Genomic DNA, 22900 nt, shown 5'->3' with positions numbered 1-22900 from the left:
CTCTACCTCCTAGGCTCTAGAATCCTCCTGCCTCAGACCTAAGAGTAGCTGGAACTACAGTCATTATTACTGCTTGCCTGGTTGATTTATTTTTATTTTATTGTAGAGACAGGGTCTTGCTGTGTTGCCCAGGCTGGTCTCAAACTCCAAGTTTCAAGTAGTCCTCCTGCTTCATCCTCCCAAAGTGCTAGGATTGCAGACATGAGCCACCATGCCTGATCCATCAATATAAATTTATTTGGACCTTTGAGCCCAACCCAGCCTCAGAGGGATACAATTGAGTCAAAGACCCACATGGAGAAAACTCCCGAGCTAACCCCTGCCCAGATCTCTATTTTACACAATCATGAGAACTAATAAATTATTGTTTTAAGCAATTATGTTTTAGAGTAATTTGTTATACAGTGATAGATAACTGATATAACAATATATCCTGGTGTTCATAGGGTAACAGAATATAGAGATTGTGGTATTTATTTACTTTAAAGACTTAATTTGTTAAAAGAGGTTTTAGGTTCATGGCAAAATTGAGAGGAAGGTATTCCAGATACTTCCTGCCCTCTCACACGAATAGTCTGCCCCATTATCAACTTCTCCTACCAAAGTGGTACATTTGTTACAATCGATGAACCTACATTGCTACATCATAAGCACCCAAAATCCATAGTTTACATTAGGGTTCATGCTTGGTATTGTCCGTTGGGGTTGCACAAATGTATAATGACATGTATCCTCCATTATAGTACCATACAGAATAGTTTCACTGCCCTAAATATTTTTTTGTGTTCTACCTTTTCAACCCACACTCCCTTTAATACCTGGCAACCACTGATATTTTTATTGTCTCCATAGTTTTTCTTTTTGAAGAATATTGCATAGTTGAAATCACAAAGTGTTTTCAGATTAGCTTAGTAACATGCATTTAAGGTTCCTCCATGTCTTTTTTTTTTTTAATTTTTTATTGCATTTTAGGTTTGGGGGTACATGTGCAGACATGCAAGACAGTTGCATAGGTACACACATGGCAGTGTGTTTTGCTTCCTTTCTCCCCTTCACCCACATTTGGCATTTCTCCCCAGGCTATCCCTCCCCACCTCCCCCTCCCGCTGGCCCTCCCCTTTTCCCCCCAATAGACCCCAGTGTTTAATACTTCCCTCCCTGTGTCCATGTGTTCTCATTTTTCATCACCCGCCTATGAGTGAGAATATGCAGTGTTTCATTTTCTGTTCTTGTGTCAGTTTGCTGAGAATGATGTTCTCCAGATTCATCCATGTCCCTACAAACGACACAAACTCATCATTTCTGATTGCTGCATAATATTCCATAGTGTATATGTGCCACATGTTCCGAATCCAGTCTATCATCGATGGGCATTTTGGTTGATTCCAGGTCTTTGCTATTGTAAACAGTGCTGCAATGAACATTCGTGTGCATGAGTCCTTATAGTAGAACGATTTATAGTCCTTTGGATATATACCCAGTAATGGGATTGCTGGGTCAAATGGAATTTCTATTTCTCAGGCCTTGAGGAATCGCCACACTGTCTTCCACAATGGCTGAACTAATTTATACTCCCACCAACAGTGTAAAAGTGTTCCTTTTTCTCCACATCCTCTCCAGCATCTGTTGTCTCCAGATTTTTTAATGATCGCCATTCTAACTGGCGTGAGATGGTATCTCAATGTGGTTTTGATTTGCATCTCTCTGATGACCAGTGACGATGAGCATTTTTTCATATGATTGTTGGCCTCATATATGTCTTCTTTTGTAAAGTGTCTGTTCATATCCTTTGCCCACTTTTGAATGGGCTTGTTTGTTTTTTTCCTGTAAATCTGTTTGAGTTCTTTGTAAATTCTGGATATCAGCCCTTTGTCAGATGGGTAAACTGCAAAAATTTTTTCCCATTCTGTTGGTTGCCGATTCACTCTAGTGACTGTTTCTTTTGCCGTGCAGAAGCTGTGGAGTTTGATTAGGTCCCATTTCTCTATTTTGGTCATTGTTGCCAATGCTTTTGGTGTTTTGTTCATGAAGTCCTTGCCTACTCCTATGTCTTGGATGGTTTTGCCTAGATTTTCCTCTCGGGTTTTTATGGTGCCAGGTCTTATGTTTAAGTCTTTAATCCATCTGGAGTTAATTTTGGTGTAAGGTGTCAGGAAGGGGTCCAGTTTCTGCTTTCTGCACATGGCTAGCCAGTTTTCCCAACACCATTTGTTGAACAGGGAATCCTTTCCCCATTGCTGGTTTTTGTCATGTTTACCAAAGATTGTATGGTTGTAGATATGTTGTGTTGCCTCCGATGCCTCTGTTCTGTTCCATTGGTCTATATCTCTGTTTTGGTACCAGTACCATGCTGTTTTGATTACTGTAGCCTTGTAGCATAGTTTGAAATCCGGTAGTGTGATGCCCCCCGCTGTGTTCTTTTTGCTTAGAATTGACTTGGCTATGCGGGCTCTCTTTTGGTTCCATATGAAGTTCATGGTGGTTTTTCCCAGTTCTGTGAAGAAAGTCAATGGTAGCTTGATGGGTATAGCATTGATTCTGTAAATTACTTTGGGCAGCATAGCCATTTTTACAATATTAATTCTTCCTAACCATGAACATGGAATGTTTCTCCATCTGTTTGTGTCCTCTCTGATTTCGTTGAACAGTGGTTTGTAGTTTTCCTTGAAGAGGTCCCTTACGTTCCTTGTGAGTTGTATTCCAAGGTATTTTATTCTTTTTGTAGCAATTGTGAATGGCAGTTCGTTCTTGATTTGGCTTTCTTTAAGTCTGTTATTGGTGTAGAGGAAGGCTTGTGATTTTTGCACATTGATTTTATATCCTGCGACTTTGCTGAAGCTTATCAGTTTCAGGAGTTTTTGGACTGAGGCGATGGGGTCTTCTAGGTATACTATCATGTCGTCTGCAAATAGAGACAATTTGGCTTCCACCTTTCCTATGTGAATACCCTTTATTTCTTTTTCTTGCCTGATTGCTCTGGCTAGAACTTCCAGTACTATATTGAATAGGAGTGGTGAAAGAGGGCATCCTTGTCTAGTGCCGGATTTCAAAGGGAATGCTTCCAGTTTTTGCCCATTCAGTATGATATTGGCTGTTGGTTTGTCATAAATAGCTTTTATTACTTTGAGATACGTTCCATCGATACCGAGTTTATTGAGGGTTTTTAGCATAAAGGGCTGTTGAATTTTGTCAAAGGCCTTCTCTGCGTCAATTGAGATAATCATGTTGTTTTTGTCTTTGGTTCTGTTTATGTGGTGAATTACGTTGATAGACTTGCGTATGTTGAACCAGCCTTGCATCCCCGGGATGAATCCTACTTGATCATGATGAATAAGTTTCTTGATTTGCTATTGCAATCGGCTTGCCAATATTTTATTGAAGATTTTTGCATCTATGTTCATCATGGATATTGGCCGGAGGTTTTCTTTTCTTGTTGGGTCTCTGCCGGGTTTTGTTATCAGGATGATATTGGTCTCATAGAATGATTTCGGATGAATTCCTTCTTTTTGGATTATTTGGAATAGTTTCAGAAGGAATGGTACCAGCTCCTCGTTGTGTGTCTGGTAGAATTCGGCTGTGAACCCGTCTGGACCTGGGCTTTTTTTGTGTGGTAGGCTCTTAATTGCTGCCTTGACTTCTGCCCTTGTTATTGGTCTATTCATAGTTTCAGCTTCCTCTTGGTTTAGGCTTGGGAGGACACAGGAGTCCAGGAATTTATCCATTTCTTCCAGGTTTACTAGTTTATGCGCATATAGTTGTTTGTAATATTCTCTGATGTTGGTTTGAATTTCTGTGGAATCTGTGGTGATTTCCCCTTTATCATTTTTTATTGCATCTATTTGGTTGTTCTCTCTTTTCTTTTTAATCAGTCTGGCTAGTGGTCTGTCTATTTTGTTGATCTTTTCAAAAAACCAGCTCTGGATTTATTGATTTTTTGAACGGTTTTTTGTGTCTCAATCTTCTTCAATTCAGCTCTGATCTTAGTTATTTCTTATCTTCTTCTGGGTTTTGAGTTTTTTTGATGTTGCTCCTCTAGCTCTTTCAATTTTGACGATAGGGTGTCAATTTTGGATCTCTCCATTCTTCTCATATGGGCACTTATTGCTATATACTTTCCTCTAGAGACTGCTTTAAATGTGTCCCAGAGATTCTGGCATGTTGTGTCTTCATTCTCATTGGTTTTGATGAGCTTCTTTATTTCTGCCTTCATTCCATTGTTTATCCAGTCAACATTCAAGAGCCAGTTGTTCAGTTTTCATGAAGCTGTGCGGTTCTGGGTCGGTTTCTGAATTCTGAGTTCTAACTTGATTGCACTATGGTCTGAGAGGCTGTGTGTTATGATTTCAGTTGTTTTGCATTTGCTGAGGAGTACTTTACTTCCAATTATGTGGTCAATTTTAGAGTAGGTGTGATGTGGTGCTGAGAAGAATGTATATTCTGTGGATTTCGGGTGGAGAGTTCTGTAAATGTCTATCAGGTTTGCTTGCTCCAGGTCTGAGTTCAAGCCCTGGATATCCTTGTTGATTTTCTGTCTGGTTGATCTGTCTAATATTGACAGTGGGGTGTTAAAGTCTCCCACTATTATTGTGTGGGAGTCTAAGTCTCTTTGTAAGTCGTTAAGAACTTGCCTTATGTATCTGGGTACTCCTGTATTGGGTCCATATATGTTTAGGATCGTTAGCTCTTCTTGTTGTATCGATCCTTTTACCATTATATAATGGCCTTCTTTGTCTCTTTTGATGTTTGTTGCTTTATTTATTTCTTTATTTTTAAATTTTTTATTGGATTTTAGGTTTTGGGGTACATGAGCAGAGCATGCAAGACAGCTGCGTAGGTACACACATGGCAGTGTGCTTTGCTTTTCTTCTCCCCTTCACCCACATTTGGCATCTCTCCCCAGGCCATCCCTCCCCACCTCCCCCTCCCACTGGCCCTCCCCTTTTCCCCCCAATAGACCCGAGTGTTTAGTACTCCCCTTTCTGTGTCCATGTGTTCTCATTTGTCTTCACCCGCCTATGAGTGAGAATATGCGGTGTTTCATTTTCTGTTCTTGTGTCAGTTTGCTGAGGATGATGTTCTCCAGATTTATCCATGTCCCTACAAACGACACAAACTCATCATTTCTGATTGCTGCATAATATTCCATGGTGTATATGTTTGTTGCTTTAAAGTCTATTTTATCAGAGATGAGAATTGCAACTTTTGCTTTCTTTTGCTCTCCATTTGCTTGGTAAATCTTCCTCCATCCCTTTATTTTGAGCCTTTGTGTATCCTTGCATGTGAGATGGGTTTCCTGGATACAGCACACTGCTGGGTTTTGGATTTTTATCCAATTTGCCAGTCTGTGTCTTTTGATTGGTGCATTTAGTACATTTACATTTATGGTTAATATTGTTATGTGTGAATTCGATACTGCCATTTTGATGCTAAGTGGCTGTTTTGCCCATTAGTTGTTGTAGATTCTTCATTATGTTGATGCTCTTTAACATTTAGTGTGATTTTGGAATGGCTGGTTCTGGTTGTTCCTTTCTATGTGTAGTGCCTGTTTCAGGAGCTCTTGTAAAACAGGCCTGGTGGTGACAAAATCTTTGAGTACTTGCTTGTTCGCAAAGGATTTTATTTTTCCTTCACTTCTGAAGCTCAGTTTGGCTGGATATGAAATTCTGGGTTGAAAGTTCTTTTCTTTAAGAATGTTGAATATTGGCCCCCACTCTCTTCTGGCTTGTAGCGTTTCTGCTGAGAGATCTGCTGTGAGTCTGATGGGCTTCCCTTTGTGGGTGACCCGACCTTTCTCCCTGGCTGCCCTTAGTATTTTCTCCTTTATTTCAACCTTGTTGAATCTGACGATTATGTGCCTTGGGGTTGCTTTTCTTGCGGAATATCTTTGTGGTGTTCTCTGTATTTCCTGCAATTGAGTGTTGGCCTGTCTTGCTAGGTGGGGGAAATTTTCCTGGATAATGTCCTGAAGAGTATTTTCCAGCTTGGATTCATTCTCTTCGTCCCCTTCTGGTACGCCTATCAAACGTAGGTTAGGTCTCTTCACATAGTCCCACATTTCTTGGAGACTTTGTTCATTCCTTTTTGCACTTTTTTCTCTGATCTTGGTTTCTCGTTTTATTTCATTGAGTTGATCTTCGACTTCTGATATTCTTTCTTCTGCTTGGTCAATTCGGCTATTGAAACTTGTGCATGCTTCGCGAAGTTCTCGTATTGTGTTTTTCAGCTCCTTTAATTCATTCATATTCCTCTCTAAGTTATCCATTCTTGTTATCATTTCCTCGAATCTTTTTTCATATCTTTTTTCAAGGTTCTTAGTTTCTTTGCATTGATTTAAAACATGTTGTTTTAGCTCACAAAAGTTTCTCATTATCCACCTTCTGAAGTCTAATTCCGTCATTTCATCACAGTCATTCTCCATCCAGCTTTGTTCCCTTGCTGGTGAGGAGTTTTGGTCCTTTCTAGGAGGTGAGGTGTTCTGGTTTCGGGTGTTTTCCTCCCTTTTGTGCTGGTTTCTTCCCATCTTTGTGGATTTATCCATCTGTCGTCTGTGTAGTTGCTGACTTTTCGATTGGGTCTCTGCGTGGACACCCTGAATGTTGATGATGAAGTATTTCTGTTACTTGGTTTTCCTTCTACCAGTCTAGCCCCTTCGCTGTACAACTGCTGAGGTCCACTCCAGGCTCTGCTTCTCTGGGGTGCACCTATAGCAGCTGAGGAACAGTGAGGGATGCTACCAGTTTCTTTTTCTGCTATCTTTGTCCCAGAATGATGCCTGCCAAATGTCAGTCTTTTGGATATAGAGGGGTCAGGGAGCTGCTTGAGGAGACAGTCTGTACTTTGTAGGAGCGCAAGTGCTGAGCTGTGAGCTCTGTTGTTCATTCAGGGCTGTTAGGCTGCTATGTTTAATTCTGCTGCAACCTAACTCATAAAAAAACCCTTTTTTTCTCAGATGTTCTGTCTGGCGGGGGGCGGTTTTGGGGCTTTCCTTGTGAGTGTCTGCCGCGCTGTCCTGCCCAGCTAGGAGGCAGTCTAGTCACTATTTGTGTGCTGAGGCTCCACCGTGCTGGTGTGAGGTTCTCCCTGTTTCTGCAGGCTCTGCCCTTCTGCTGCGGTCTCCACCCTGCTGCCACGGGCTACGCCCTGCGGCAGAGTCTCTCTGTTGTAGCGGGTTGCCTTGGCAATGGCAGGCTGCATCAGCAATGGGTGTGTACCTCAGTAGGGGCGGTTTGCCTCGGTAATGGCGGGCGCCCCTCCCCCACGGAGCTGCGGCCTCAGGGAACCCCTCCACAGGGAGTGTTTGGAATCGCCGTTTTGTTTGTCCCACTGTGCTACTCCAAACGCTGTCACCCTGTAATCTCCTGGGCTGGCTCACTGTCCAAGTCCCGTTCAGTCACAAGTTTAGCCCTCCCAAGTCTCAGGTTGCCGGCCCAACAGGGCACCCGGATGAGCGCGCTTTGTGCGGACTGCTGTGTAGCACCGCCACAGCACGGGCCGCCGCTGCACCAGCCACTGGCTGCGCCAGCCAAAACCTCTGCCTGGTGTCCCGCATCTCCTCTATACCTAGGAATTTCTTCGTTCTGTGGGCAACAAAGATCTGTCTGGAAATGCGGCCCTGACTCACCCCTTCTGCTCATTGACCACGAGCTTCAATCCTGGGTTTTTCTCACAGCGCCATCTTGAGTCCTCTCCCCTCCATGTCTTTTTATGGCTTGATAGCTCATTTCTTTTTTAGCACTGAATAATATTCCATTGCTTAGATGTACTACAGTTATTTATCATCTGTTCACCTACTGAAGGACATCTTGATTGCTTACAAGTTTTGGCAATTATGAATAAAGCTGCTTTAACATTGTGTACAGGTTTTTGTGTGGACATAAGTTTACAACTCCTTTAACAAATATCAAAGAGTATGATCACTGGATTATAAGCTAAGAGTACATTTGGTTTTGTAATAAACCACCAGCCGTCTTCCAAAGTAGCCATACCATTTTGCATTCTAACTAGCAATGAATGAGAGTTCCTGTTGCTCCACATTCTCACCAGCATTTGGTGGTATTAGTGTTCTGGATTTAGGCCATTCTAATATGTGTGTAGTGGTATCTCATTGTTCTTTTAATTTGCATTTTCCTGATGACATATGAGATGTAGCATCTCTTCATATGCTTATTTGCCATCTGGATATGTCTTTTTGATGAGGGGCTATTAAAGTCTTTGGTCTACTTTTTAACTGGATTGTTTTCTTATTGTTGAATTATAACAGATATTTGTATATTTTGGATAGCAGTACTTTATCAGACATGTCTTTTACAATTCTGCTCCCCGCAAATCTGTGGCTTGTCTTCATTCTCTTGACTGTGTCTTTTGCAGGGCAGAAAATTTAATTTTAATAAAGTCTGGTTTATCAATTCTTTCTTTCATGGATCATGACTTTGGCATTGTTAACTTTTACAATTAAAATGTACATCAGATGAGACCAGTTTTTTTTTAGAGGGACAGGCTGAAAAATCATCAATATCATCTTGAGGCTGATTTATGGGATTGATTTGCCCTTCAAGCAAATGTGATTCCAAAGATAGTCTCTATGGAAGACGTGGCATGAAAGGATACCATTTACTAGATTTCTCTGATAGTCTAGTAGAGCTGATACTATAGTCTTTGGTTTAGAATTGAATTTGTATATATGGCCTCTGGAAGAAGATTAGACTTCCTCCAAGTTGCCATACATGTTAGTGTTCTTACCATTTATTTAGTACGTAGTATTTATGGCTGGCTTTGAAAATCCTCATTTAGCATTTGTATTAATTTCCTAGGTCTGCTATAACTACCATAAATTGGGTGGCTTACAAAAACAGAAATTTATTAGCACTTAAGCCAACAAAAGACTTTTTAGGGAGGTGTATTTTATCACTGACATTATTTAGAGCCACCATCTCATAGTGATAATACAAGGCAGTCTATTTTCTAATCACTTGTATTTTTGTTTTAGATTCTTCACAGGCTATACCCCCTTACTGGCTGCCCCAGGTGGACTGCTTGGAGTTCCACCCTGGAATGCCTCTGATGTGGAATAAAATGAGCTGTAACTCTAGACTTCAGGAGGGGGCATCTGTAGCAGGTTTGCCCAACCCAGCTGTAGTGGACAAGTGTTCTCTCTTGAATGTTATAGGACTGATATACTACAACAATCCCTTGTAACAGCAAGAAACCATGACACTATTGAATTGATAAGAAATTCCTCCTTTTAAATTTATTGTTTGCGTTATGCCACCTTTCTTTCGTTTGATCAAGTCTTTTTAGACAATACAAGTTGTGATGATTCATTTTGGGCATCAACTTGGCTGGATTAAGGAATACCTAGAAAATTGATAAAGCATTGTTTTGGGTGTGTCTGTGCAAGTGTTTCTAGAGGAGATTCGTGTGTGAGTCTGAGTGGACTAAGTGGGGAAGATCCACCGTCAGTGTGGATGAGCATCATTTAACAGGCTGGTGGAGTGATAGAAGAAAAACAGGAAAGTTGAATTGGTTGCTCTGTCTCCAGGAGCTGGAGTACAGTCTTCTTCTTCCCTTGGACATCAGGCTCTCAGGCCTTTGCACTCCACGTCTTACAGCAGTGCCCCACTGGGTTCTCAGGTCTCTGTACTTGAACTGAGCCACACTGCCGGCACGCCAGCTTTTCCAGCTTGTCAGGCCTGCCGTGGGACTTCTCAGCCTCTATAATCATGTGTGCCAATCCCCCTAACAAATCTCCTCTCATCTATCCATGTATCTATGTATGCATTCTGTTGGTTCTGTCTCTCTAGAGAAGTATTGCTAATGCACAGGTAGAGGAAGGACCCAAGAGGAATACTGAACTGACACCAGTAGAGTGATTACTGAAAAACAAAGAAACAAAATAGGAAAGCGATGTGAGGCCAATTTTCCTGAATTTGTGGAAAACGCAATACTCATGATACCTAGAGTATAATGTTCCATAACCATGAGAGCAAATTGCATACCTCCTCATGCCTAACAAGATATTTAGCACATATAGGACATTTTAAAATGCTGAATTGATCTACAGCAGGTCTTCCAAAATGAAGAACCAGGGTTCAGCTATCAGAATCATCAGAACCACTTTCTAAAAACATAAAAGTGTAGGCTTAACAAATCTACTGAATAAGAAATTTGAGAATATGGAGTCTGAGAATCTATTTTATATCAAAGCCCCTGACAGGCACAATGGCTGATGCCTATAATATTAGCACTGTAGGAGGATGAGGCAAAAGGATTTCTTGAGCCGAGGAGTTCAAGGACAGCCTGGGCAACATGGTAAGACACCCATCTCTATAATAAATACAAAACTTAGCTAAGTGTGGTGGCAAATGTCTGTAGTCCCAGTTACTCAGGAGGCTAAGGTGGGAGGATCAACTGATGCAGGAAGATTGATTGATCCTAGAAGGTCAAGGCTGCAGTGAGCTGTGCTCACACCACTTCGCTTCAGTCTAGCAACAGAGTGAGACCTTGTATCAAAGAAAGAAAAAAAAAGTCTCTCAGGTTGATTCTAATGTTCGCCTACCTATATGATTGGAGACTAGTAGCACATAATGGAAATATAAAAAGAACTTATTCCGAACTACTGGGAAAGTGGAAGGGATCCTATTCCCCACCATCCTGGTTAGTGTTTCCAAATTCGCTTTCTTTCCTTTGACTCTCTTTAAACAGTATCCACAACTCAAAGTGGAAAGCCAAGAGATTATTGATGTGGTAGCTGTGTATCATGCCTTCTGTTTGAGAAAGTTTCCAGGTTCTTGTTGATGTTTGGCAGTCGTGCCAGCACATCCTAAATTAAATAGAATAGCTGTTTCTCCTAGCAGGGCATTGGAATTACTCCAGCTAAGAACTGATCCAGCAACAAACAACTTAATTTATGATGATATAAAAAAACCTCAGCCACAGAATATCTATAATTAGTAAGAATTCAACAAAGATTGAGGTGTGCTAAGTTGAATATTCTCCTCTCCTTTGTTTGCCCAACACACACACACCTACCTCTTGTTTTCATAGATTCTCAGCTAGAACGCTCAGTAAGAAATCATCTGTCTACCATGTGAGCTTTTAGGTTTTTTGAATGAATAAAATATCCTGAAACTTTGATAATCTCCAAGGATGAGGATGTCTCAACAATCTTTGCAAGGTAAGAGAAACTCAAGAAAAAAGAAAACAAAGTTCTTTATACAGAGATTCTTGGTACTGTCCATACTCAGCTGTGTTTCCAAACTACATAATAGACTCAGTAATAAGAGTCTAACCTGAATCCCAAACAAAGTCATCTATCTAGCTCCCATCTTAAATCAGTTTGGGTTAGCTTTGGCTGTGAATGACATAAACCCCCCTCATACTAATGATTTAAACATAGAGATTTATTTCTCTCCCACAAAAACAACCTCCAGTGACCAGCAGTCCAAGGCTGGCATGATGAGGCCACCCACCATTGTTAAGAACTCTTTAATTCTTTCTATCCTGTTTCTTTGCCATTTTCAAAATGTGGTTTTTCTCTCATGCTCCAAATAGACTGCTTGAGTTCCAGGAATCAGGTCTACAATCTGACCAGCAGGTGGAACGAGGAGAAAAGAGCACAACTTCTCTTTTAAGGACACATCATCAGCTGGAACTGAGCCACATTCATTGCCAAGAAAGCTGGGAAATGGACTGTTTATTCCAGGTGGTCATGGGGTTAGCTTGCATCTGGGGTTCCATTGCTAAGAAATAACTTGTGATTAGATAATAGAGGACAGGGCCAGGTGTGGTGGCTTATGCCTATAATCCCAGAACTTAGGGAGGCTGAGGCAGGCGGATCACCTGAGGTCAGGAGTTTGAGACCAGTCTGGCCAACATGGTGAAACCCCATCTCTACTAAAAATACAAAAATTAGCTGGTTTGGTGGCGGGCACCTATAGTGCCAGCTACTCAGGAGGCCGAGGCAGGAGAATCTCTTGAATTCAGAAGGTGGAGGTTGCAGTGAGCCAAGATCGTACCACTGCACTCTAGCCTAGGCAACAAGAGCAAAACTTTGCCTCAAAATAATAATAATAAGCCAGGTGTGGTGGCTCACACCTGTAATCCCAGCACTTTGGGAGGCCGAAGCAGGCAGATCACCTGAGGCCAGGAGTTCAAGACCAGCCTGGCCAACATGGTGAAACCCCATCTCTACTAGAAATATAAAAATTAGCTGGGTGTGGTGGTGTGTGCCTGTAATTCCAGCTACCTGTGAGGCTGAGGCAGAAGAATCATTTGAACCTGGGGGGCAGTGAGCTGAGATCACACCACTGCACGCCAACCTGGGTGATAGTGAGACTGTCTCAAAAAAAGAAAGAAAGAAAAAGATAATGGAGGACAGGTCACTGTTTTGAGCCCACCTCTTTCTAAACAATTATTAAATGCCAATTTTCTGTGTAGCCTTCAAGAGACAGTCTATGTAACTATACAAGTACAGATTGAGCTTCCCTAATCTAAAAATCCCAAATCTGAAATGCTCCAAAACTTGAGCACCAACATGACACTACAGGTGGAAAATTCTACATGTGACACCTTTGCTTTCTGATGATTCAATATACACAAACTTTGTTTCATGCACAAAATTATTAAAAATATGGCATAAAATTACCTTTAGGCTATGTGCATAAGGTTTATATGAAACAAATGAATTTTATATTTAGACTTAGGTCTCATCCCCTAAATAGCTCATTATGTATATGCAAATACTTTAAAATTTGAAAAAACACAAAATGCAAATACTTCTGCTCCCCAGCATTTTGGCTAAGGAATGCTCAGCCTGTACTGTATGTATGCATGCATATACACACACACCCATTTTTTTAAATAACTAGAAGCCTACAAATTATACTTTACTGTTTGTTGCTGTTTCTATAGTTAGTATATTACTCCATAACTGTTAATATAGATTTATTCTTTTTGAATGACTGCAGGGTTTCTCATTATAGTGATATACTATAATTAAAGTTCTATTAATGGTATATAACTGTCTATTTGGTCTTAAAAATATGCTATCATGGCTATAATTCTAAGTTTGTTCACATGTATAAACAAATCTGTAGAATATATATATATTCTAGAAATACCTATATATTCCTAGAAGGGATTTCTGTGTCTAAATTTTGATTGCTGTTATCACATTGCCTCCAAAGTGTTTGATCCACATTACACTTCCTCCAAAAAGGTGTGATAAATACCTATTTTTTTAACATTGTAGACTTAGAGTGTGCTATAAATATTTTATTTTTTATTTCTCTGGTAGATGAAAGATGCTATCTTTATGTCACCTTACATGTACTTATCATCTCATTTGTTTTAAAAGCCATTTATATTTTTTGTTCTATGAACTCTGTTCATGTTATCTAATCATGTTTTTCATTGGAATGTAAACTTTTCTCTTATTGATTTGATGTCTCTATATATTAAAAAAACGGTGTTCTCTTCTGTCACATGTGCTGCAAGTATTTTCCCCTGGTTTATCCCTTAAACTTTATTTTTATTTTTAAAAATACAATTTTGTAAAATAAAAACAAGCCCCTTAAATTTTAATTTATAATATTATTTCATACTGAAATGTATAATTTGTATGTTTCAATATTTTTATTATAATTTGTATGCTTTAAATATGCTTAATCTTTCCTAGGTTTTTGTTTTGTTTTCTTATATTCTTTTGTTTCTTGATTGAAAAGTTCTTGCCTACTCCACTATTATAAAAGCATTCTCTCACATTTTCTCCTAGTACATTTATATTTTTCTTTTTTTGGTTTAGTTTTTTTATTTGTCTGAAATTTATTTTCTAATGAAAAATGAGAAACAGATACAATTTTACTTTCTGCTGGATGGTTAACCTCTTGTACCATCATTATTTATTAAATAACCTATCTTTTCTACCCTGAATTAAAATGTTGTCTTTATCATATTCTAAATTCTCACATATATCTCAGTCTATTTCTGTACTCTTCATTCTGTTTCATTGATCTGTCTATTCAGGCATCATTAACAAACATTTTAATTACTTATAGATTTATACTATATTTTCACAGACAATATATGAGTTGTTATTTCCATTTAATTTATAAGAGTTACTCATTTAAAATATTTTAGGGTTTTCTAGCTATTCTGGCTTGCTTATTTTTCCAGTAAAATTTAGGATCTACTTGTTTATTGTGAAAAAAAAGCCCTTTTGACATTTATGGATAATATAATACAAACGAGTACTTTTAAGATGTTAAATCTTTGACTTAATTTGTATTTGAAAGTATTCTTTAGATGGATAATGCATTTTTACTGTTTATCTCTGGGTTTGTACTTTTTATTATTGTAATTGGTTGTTTCCAAATTTAGAAAAATAGTTTCAACCATTTCACTGATTTTTCTTATTGTTGGTAATAGTTTTTCAGCACATTTTCCTGAGTTTCCCAGATACACACAATCATATCTGCTGCAAATGACAGCTTAGACAAAACTTGTCTAACTTTTGACGCTTGGGCCACGTGTGGCTCAGGATGACTTTGAATGCAGCCCAGTACAAAGTTCCATTAACTCTATTAAAGCATTGTGAGCTATTTTTGGGATTTTTTTTTCTCATCAGCTATCGTTAGTGCTAGTTCATTTTATATATGGCCAAGATGATTCTTCTTCCAGTGTGGCTCAGGGAAGCCAAAATATTGGGCACCACTGACTTAGACTCTTATTTCTGATTTTTACTTTCCTGTTTTATTCTTTTGTCTAATTACTTTAATTATACTGGTAGTAGTAATTTAAAAAGCAAAATAAAATAATTTTAAAAACCCTCTTCCTTCAAATAAATACATATTTTTGAAGCTAAATATGCAAGAGGTAATAATGATGCTATTCTGGCTGATATAAGGGGTCCCTGACACTCACCAACTCTGCCTCTTCTTCTCCCTTATCCTTCACACCGGATTCTATGTGAGGACCCCTGGGGTTAATGGAACATAGTTTGAAAGCCACTCACTGATCTTGTCTTATACTTTATTTTGCCAATGAAGAATCTGACCTATAGAGATTAAAGACCTGACCAAATTAAAAATAATAATAAGTAAAGGCATCCTTTTTAGGTAAAAATAACTACATTATGTGAAATAAATAAATTCAGTCTATTGTTAGATTCATTTATTTACTAATTCACTTATTTAACAAATAAATATGAAGAATATAACAATATAGGTTCATAGTCTAGGGGAAGGGTCAGCAAACTATAGCCCACAGGCCCACATTTATCCTACTCCCTGTATTTATATAGCCCATGAACTAAGAATAAACTTTTTTAAAGTCTTAAATGCTTGAAAAAACATTGAAAGAAAAATAATATTTCATGACACAAGAAAATTATTTGAAATTCAAATTTCAATATCCATGAAGTTTGTTTGGACCACAGCTGTGCTCACTCATTATGTATTAGTTATGGCTGATTTCTTGCTATGAAGGCAAAGTTGAGTGGTTGTGACAGAAACCATACAGCTCACAGAGCCTAAATTATTTACTATTTGGCCCTGAAAAGTTTGCCAATTCTGGTCTAGGGCATTGATTCTCAAAGTGTCAGATCCTTCAGGTTAACCTAGGAGTCTTCATTTTGAATAGGCTCCTCCCCTCCATTCTTATGCCCATTAAGTGGGACAATCATGAAAATAAATGGAAGCAATATGAGATGATAATTACTTTAATGGCTGTGAGTGGGCAGTGGAAATAGATTAGATAGCACCTAGATCCACCTTGGGGGAGCCAGAATTTCTTCACCTCACATTGACACTGAAGAAGGAAAGGAAGGTATTTTCCTGCCAAAAGAGCAGAAAATGAGAATTTCAGAGGAAGGCCAGAGATAGTCCAGGATGTTCACAGAACTGAATATTGTTTCTAAGAGACCATATAAAATAGTGTTGAGAATTGTCAATTCTGAAGCCCCTCCATTATTTATTATCAGAGAGACTTGGGCTAAGTCACTGAACTCTTGGTGCCTCAGTCTCTTCACTGCAATTGGTCTGATAGCTATGCCTCAGTTTACTCATCCGCAAGAGGAATTACTGTGGTAGTCATTAAGACTGGTTAGAATAATGCCTGGCCCATACTGAGATGTAAGAGTTAGTTATAGTGGATAGAGAGTAAAGTTAGAGGGTGGAGTGGGGAGAGGTATGGTTGGAGAAGTAAGGGGTAAATCTTGAAAGGCCTATGAGTTTAGATAGTATTTCATTAAGTGATGGGGCCAGGCACAGTGGCTTCACCTGTAATCTTAACACTTTGGGGGGCCAAGGCAGGCAGATCACATCAACTCAGGAGTTAGAGACTAGCCTGGGCAACATGGAGGAACTCTGTCTCTACTAAAAATACAAAAAATTAGCTGGGCAAGGTGGGACATGCCTGTAATCCCAGCTGCTCAGGAGGCTGAGGCACAAGAATCGCTTGAGTCCGGGAGGTGGAGGTTGCAGTGAGCTAAGATTGTGCCACTGCATTCCAACCTGGGAAACAGAGCAAGACTCTGTCTTAAAAAAAAAAAAAAAGTTTAGTAAGTGATGAGCATCTGCGCAGACTGTTAGGTTGGTAGCTTCCAGTGAACCACAGCTCATAGTATTCATAACTATTGGAAGACCAGCTCCCAATATATTAACATGGATTCAAGATCTCTCAAAATGACCGAGTTGTCAATGAAAAAGAAAAACAGACAAAGAAACAGTTTTCTTCAAAGCTGGGCCCAGGGAAGACACCACATAAATGTGCTTTGTGGATGTCTAAAATTCCCCCGAAAACCTCAGTTTTTATTAGACTCTTTCAATAGGGAAGGGGGAGTGAGGCCACACAACATAGTAGTGATGATCATAAAAATAGAATACATTTACAAAAGTCGTGCACAAAAATCACAGCGTGGTATTATAAAAGCAGAACAACGTAAAGATAACTTTCTGTGTGTCAGCATAGAAACCATACACCTAAGCAAGGAGAGGTTAAACATAAACTTATAATTATCAGCAAGAAATGCTTTGGGCTCACAGCTGCAGGGGGAAAAGGATCTGACACAGGACAACCAGCCTGACCACAAAACTGCAAGAGGAGGGGGCCTCCATGCAGGCCTGGAGAAGCAGTGGGAGAAGAAAGACTTTTACATCCTTATCTCAACCACAGAGGTTTTTCCTCAGGACAGACGCCCCTCATGTGTCTGTTTATAGGCTCTCCATAAGGGTCGCACTTCCTTTCCAGGGCTATAATCAATATGCCTTTCCTGGGAAAGGAATCTGGGTAATAAGCCTCTTCGTTACATGTCCGTTTATAGGCTCTCTGCAATGAGAAGCTCATCATGTGCTGTCATCTCTCTCTGGTAGTCAGGCTACGTGGCTTATCTCTTATACAAAGTTCCTGTTTTTACAAGAACAGCTCAGCAGAGCCAAAGTTACAAGTTACAGCTCAGCAGAACCAAAGTTACAAGCTACATTTTAACTTTTCACATTATTCTTCATTTTCTCAAATATAATCAATACAGTAAGTAACAAGCATCACAAAGTAAATAACTCATTTCCGGGAAACCAAATTCTAAGATAATTTACAAGTTAAAATTCAACCACAATTTCTTTTTGTTGTTGTTGTTACTTCAGATAGCTTGGGTTTTGCCAATTCTTCCAGAAGCTTGGTGTTGCTCAGTCACCACCAAGGGGTCCACAGTGTTCTTAGCACATATCCTTGGGTAATCTCCTCTCACAGTGACTCTGGATGTTGCCATGTGACTTGCTTGAACTAATTGGACATTGGCAAATGTGATGCAGACAGAAGCTTCATAGGTACATTGGGGCTTATCCTGCTGAAACATTTTTTCTTAAAATCCTGATCCATCATGTAAAGAGGTCCAGTTATACTGCTGGAGAGACCAAATGAACAGAGAAACATGCATAGCCAGCCCCCAATATTTTCAGCCATCTCAGTAGGGATGTCAGACCTATGAGAAATGCCATTTTGGATTTCCAGGCCCAGTTTAACAGTGAGAGGACTACAGCCACAAGAGTGACCCCAGGCAAGAACAACAGAAGAACCACCTCACTGAGCGCAGCCCAGATTGCAAAATTGTAATCAAATATGTGGTAGTTTGAAGTTACTGTGGAAATAGACAACTGGAACATTAGCATTAAGGAATTGTATTCATGGAAATAATCAGATTTGTATATATTGAGGTAACTTTGGTGTCAATGTGTGAGATGACATAGGACTAGAAGAAGGGATACTGGTAAGAATGTTAGTTCAATAATCCAAAAGAAAAACAATAAAAGGTTGAATTAAAGCAGTGGGAGAGAGGATAGAAAAGAGAGAAATGAGGCTTTCTTTTCTGCTGAGTGTCCCTGCCCCAGGTCCTGCACCTTCTCTTTCTTGCTTTGCTCCCTGATTCTGAGAAGTACATGCTTCAGTAGTTTCTTGGGAAAGGATTCCTGAGAGAGTAAACATTTTGAGATCTTATAGTTGTGAAAATTCAATATTCTATCCTCATTTTTGATGGTAGGTTGCCTGGATATGGAATTCTAGGTGGGAAATAATTTTCTTTCAGAATTTGAAAGGTTTTGTTTCGTTGTCCTAGCTCAATGTCATTCTGATTTGTGTACTGTTCTATGCAGTGTGTTCCTTGTTTCTTTCTGAAAGAATCAAAAGCTTCTTACTATTACTGGAATTATGAAATTTCACAATGATGTGCTATAGTTTTTTTTACCTTATTGCAGTACCACTTATTGGACATTCCAACTTGAATACTTGAGACCTTCAGCTATGGGAAATGTTCTAATATACTTTCTCTGATACTTGGGTTTATTTTCTCTATTCTCTTTTTATAGAATTTTTATTAATCAGATGTTGAAGTTCCTGAAATAATTATCTAACGTTCATATATTTTTTTATCCTCTTGCTACTGTATTACTCTTTCATTTTAACATCTGGTGTGATTTTTCAAATGGTAGATGTATTGAAGTTCGATAGACTTGAGCATCTGCAGGAAATAAGTGAATAGCACCAACGAAATTTCAGAAGTTGAACATATGGGAAAGAGAAGGAAATAGATAGAATAGGTTCCTAAAAGAGCTGGGAAAGAGTGAGGTCCTCAGATGAATTAACTGGTTTTCCTTAAGAAGGGAGAAAACCTCATTCTCAGAGATGTGGTAAGTTAAAGCTATGTATAAGCACTAATGGTTAATATTGTGTGGTGTTTTAAGTGTGGGATCAGATTCAAAAATATCTTTAAGTTATAACTCTCCAAGTTACTAACTGTGTAACTATGGCCCTGATGTTGGATATAAGGTATATATGTATAATACATATGCGCACACATTTATATAAAGTGAGGCAGCAACATAGCAATAATAATGCCTAGTTCACAGGGTTGTTGATGTTGTAAGGATTATAGATGAAAATGTTTATACAAAAGGATTTAAGGAAGGAAGTAGAGTGAAGTATGGGCTCTGAAGTTGTACTGATCTTTGTGCTTTCTCATGCCTTATCTACAAACATCTGTATTTGGGCCCATCGTTAGATACTCAACATTTAGTAAGTACTTAGTAGACTCCAGGTGCTGTGATAACTAGTCATAATTAACTCAATAAATTTTAGCTACTACGATTATTTAGCAAGGTATCTGGCACCTAGAAAGCACATTGTAGATATTAGGTCTTCAAAGATACATTCAGGTACAGATGACTTATTTTATTTTATTTTATTTTTATGTTTTAAAGTTATTCTTTATCTTTTTTTAATTGCATTTTGGGTTTTGGGGTACATGTGCAGAACATGCAAGATAGTTGCATAGGTACACACATGGCAGTGTGTTTTGCTGCCTTCCTCCCCTTCACCCACATTTGTCATTTCTCCCCAGGCTATCCCTCCCCAGCTCCCCCCCGCTGGCCCTCCCCTATTCCCCCCAATAGACCCCAGTGTGTAGTACCCCCTTCCGTGTGTCCATGTGTTCTCATTTTTCCTCACCCACCTATGAGTGAGAATATGTGGTATTTCATTTTCTGTTCTTGTGTCAGTTTGCTGAGAATGATGTTCTCCAGATTCATCCATGTCCCTACAAAGGACACGAACTCATCATTTTTGATTGCTGCATAATATTCCATAGTGTATATGTGCCACATTTTCCCAGTCCAGTCTGTCATCCATGGGCATTTGGGTTGGTTCCAGGTCTTTGCTATTGTAAACAGTGCTGCAATGAACATTCGTGTGCATGCATCCTTATAGTAGAATGATTTATAGTCCTTTGGATATATACCCAAAGTAATGTGATTACTGGGTCAAATGGAATTTCTATTTCTAAGGCCTTGAGGAATCGCCACACTGTCTTCCATAATGGTTGAACTAATTTACACTCCCACCAACAGTGTAAAAGTGTTCCTATTTCTCCACATCCTCTCCAGCATCTGTTGTCTCCAGATTTTTTGATGATCGCCATTCTAACTAGCATGAGATGGTATCTCAATGTAGTTTTGATTTCCATCTCTCTAATGACCAGTGACGATGAGCATTTTTTCATATGTTTGTTGGCCTCATATATGTCTTCTTTTGTAAAGTGTCTGTTCATATCCTTTGCCCATTTTTGAATGGGCTTGTTTTTTTCCTGTAAATCTGTTTGAGTTCTTTGTAAATTCTGGATATCAACCCTTTGTCAGATGGGTAAACTGCAAAAATTTTTTCCCATTCTGTTGGTTGCCAAAGATACAGATGACTTTAATAAGAAAAAATATACTTAACACTTGATAATCTGCATCTTCTTTGTGAAACAGGAATCCAAGAAATCTGGCAAAAGTATGAGTGAGGGTATTGGAGACAGTGATGTGGGAGTGAGAAATAAGCTTAGGTCTATGCAGTATCACATTGTTAAGTAGTAGTAAGCACCTGTTGAGATTTGACACCATAATCAGTAGTGACTTCTTCCTATATACTAAAGAAAATTCAGTCATTTTTCTCCAGCAGCCCTCTATAGGCTGGAAGCAAACATTTGGACTAATCCAGGTTGGAAACTGGTGGACGAGTGTCTTAAAGAGAGACAATGGAATAAAATATATTGGCAAAATAATGGTCAAAACCAAGTTCCATATGGCCTAGACTAGATGAGGAAGGATGTGAAGCCAGGAGAGCTTGGTGTGCTTAGAGAAAGACAGGGGCCAAGATGGACAAGGGGAAAGAGACTTGGAGAAAGTATGGAGGGGAGAACATTGATACCTAAATCTCCACGTGAGTTAGTCCAGAGTCCGCTAGCCTAGTCTAAAGGACAAGAGCATTGATATGGTTTCGATCTGTGTCCCTGCCCAAATCTCATGTTCAATTGTAATCCTCAGTGTTGGAGGTGGGGCCTGGTGGGAGGTGATTGGATGATCAAGGTTGATCCTTTATGAATAGTTTAACACCATCCTCTTGTGTTCTGTTCTCCTAAAAGTGAGTTCTTGCAAAACCTTGCTGTTTAAAAGTGCGTAACACCTCCCTCCTCTTTGTCTTTCTTCTGTCACCATCATATGAGACACCTTGCTCCCTCTTTGCCTTCTGCCACGATTGAAAGTTTCCTGAGGCCTCCCAGAGCTGAGCAAATGCCAGCATCTTGCTTCCTGTACAGTCTGCAGACCTGTGAGCCAATTAAACTTATTTTCTTAGGCCAGGTGCTGTGGCTCAAACCTGTAATCCCAGCACTTTGAGAGGCCAAGGTGGGCAGATCACGCGGTCAGGAGTTTGAGACCAGCCTGGCCAACATGGTGAAACCCCATCTCTATTAAAAATACAAAAAAATTAGCTAAGCATGTTGGTGCGTGCCTGTAATCCCAACTACTTAGGAGGCTGAGGCAGGAGAATCACTTGAACCTGGGAGGCGGAGGTTGCAGTGAGCTGACATCATACCACTGCATTCCAGCCTGGGTGACAGAGCAAGACTCCATCTCAAAAACAAACAAACAAACAAACCAAACCTCTTATTTTCTTTATAAATGATCCAGTCTCAGGTGTTTATAGCAATGTGAGAACAGACTAATACAAACACCGTCTTGGATCAAGAATTTAAGAACCTTTAAAAAAATTAACCTCTAAAACTCTATGATTTACTGTAATGGCAAAAATTCATAAGAATGATCAGTCTATGGTTTATTTTGTTTTGGAGCAATCACTTATGTATACAGAATAGAATAATGCTATGACTTTGACTTCTTATGTTCACAAAAACTTGAAAGACGACAAAGTGATTCAGGTACAAAAGTTTTAAGAGCAAATGTTTCCTTCTCTCTAATCCTAATTCTCAGAGGTAATCACCCTTACAGGTGGGTGTTGTCCTAGCTTGCATTCCTTGAAAAGTAGAGCCTGAGACGGAGACTTGAGGACTTAGGTGCAGTTAGACCATGTGAAATTCACAGGGAACAAGAGAGAGGGAGAGAAGCAGGAGGGGCAACATATGGATATATCATCAAAAGATTGAGGTTCAATTCCACCAGGCCTGCAAGAAGTATAGTATTTGGCAGTACTTCTAAAAGTTAAACTTACCAAAAAATAAACAAATAAAATAAGTTTTTCATGGAACATGTTAAATACAAGCAAACATAACAGTTAAACTTAGAATTAGCATGTGATCCAGCATTTCTACTCCCCAGTATATGCCCCAAAGTATAAAGCTGAGACTCAAATAGATACTTGTACACCAATGTTCATAGCAGCGTTATTCACAATATTCAAAATGTGGAACAACCAAATGCCCATCAGCAGATGAATGTATCAATAAAAGCTGGTATACACATACAATGAAATACTATTCAGCCTTTAAAAGGAATGAAATACTGACACATGCTACATGGATAAACCTTAAAACACTGTGCTAAGCAAAATAAGCCAGAGACAAAAGGACAAGTATCTTATG

At 39.3% G+C, this 22900-nt stretch overlaps 1 protein-coding gene across 4 annotated transcripts in view; it reads left to right on the top strand.

Moving 5' to 3' along the window:
- C1H9orf85 (chromosome 1 C9orf85 homolog) overlaps positions 1-22900 on the top strand; it is a 176868-nt gene that overhangs the window by 147704 nt on the left and 6264 nt on the right. For 3 of the 4 annotated variants that reach the window (XR_008481086.2, XR_013532992.1, XR_013532990.1), the window contains 2 exons: positions 11044-11173; positions 11551-13481. The exons of the other annotated variant lie outside the window; for it this stretch is intronic. The gene's annotated coding sequence lies outside the window, so the exon portion shown is untranslated. Of the gene's footprint in view, positions 1-11043; positions 11174-11550; positions 13482-22900 lie in introns of those variants that run through there. 4 annotated transcript variants of the gene reach the window in all.

The sequence above is a fragment of the Callithrix jacchus genome, chromosome 1 (assembly GCF_049354715.1).
Source record: "Callithrix jacchus isolate 240 chromosome 1, calJac240_pri, whole genome shotgun sequence".
NCBI classification, from domain to species: domain Eukaryota; kingdom Metazoa; phylum Chordata; class Mammalia; order Primates; family Cebidae; genus Callithrix; species Callithrix jacchus.
This window is presented reverse-complemented; position numbering and strand designations above follow the sequence as displayed.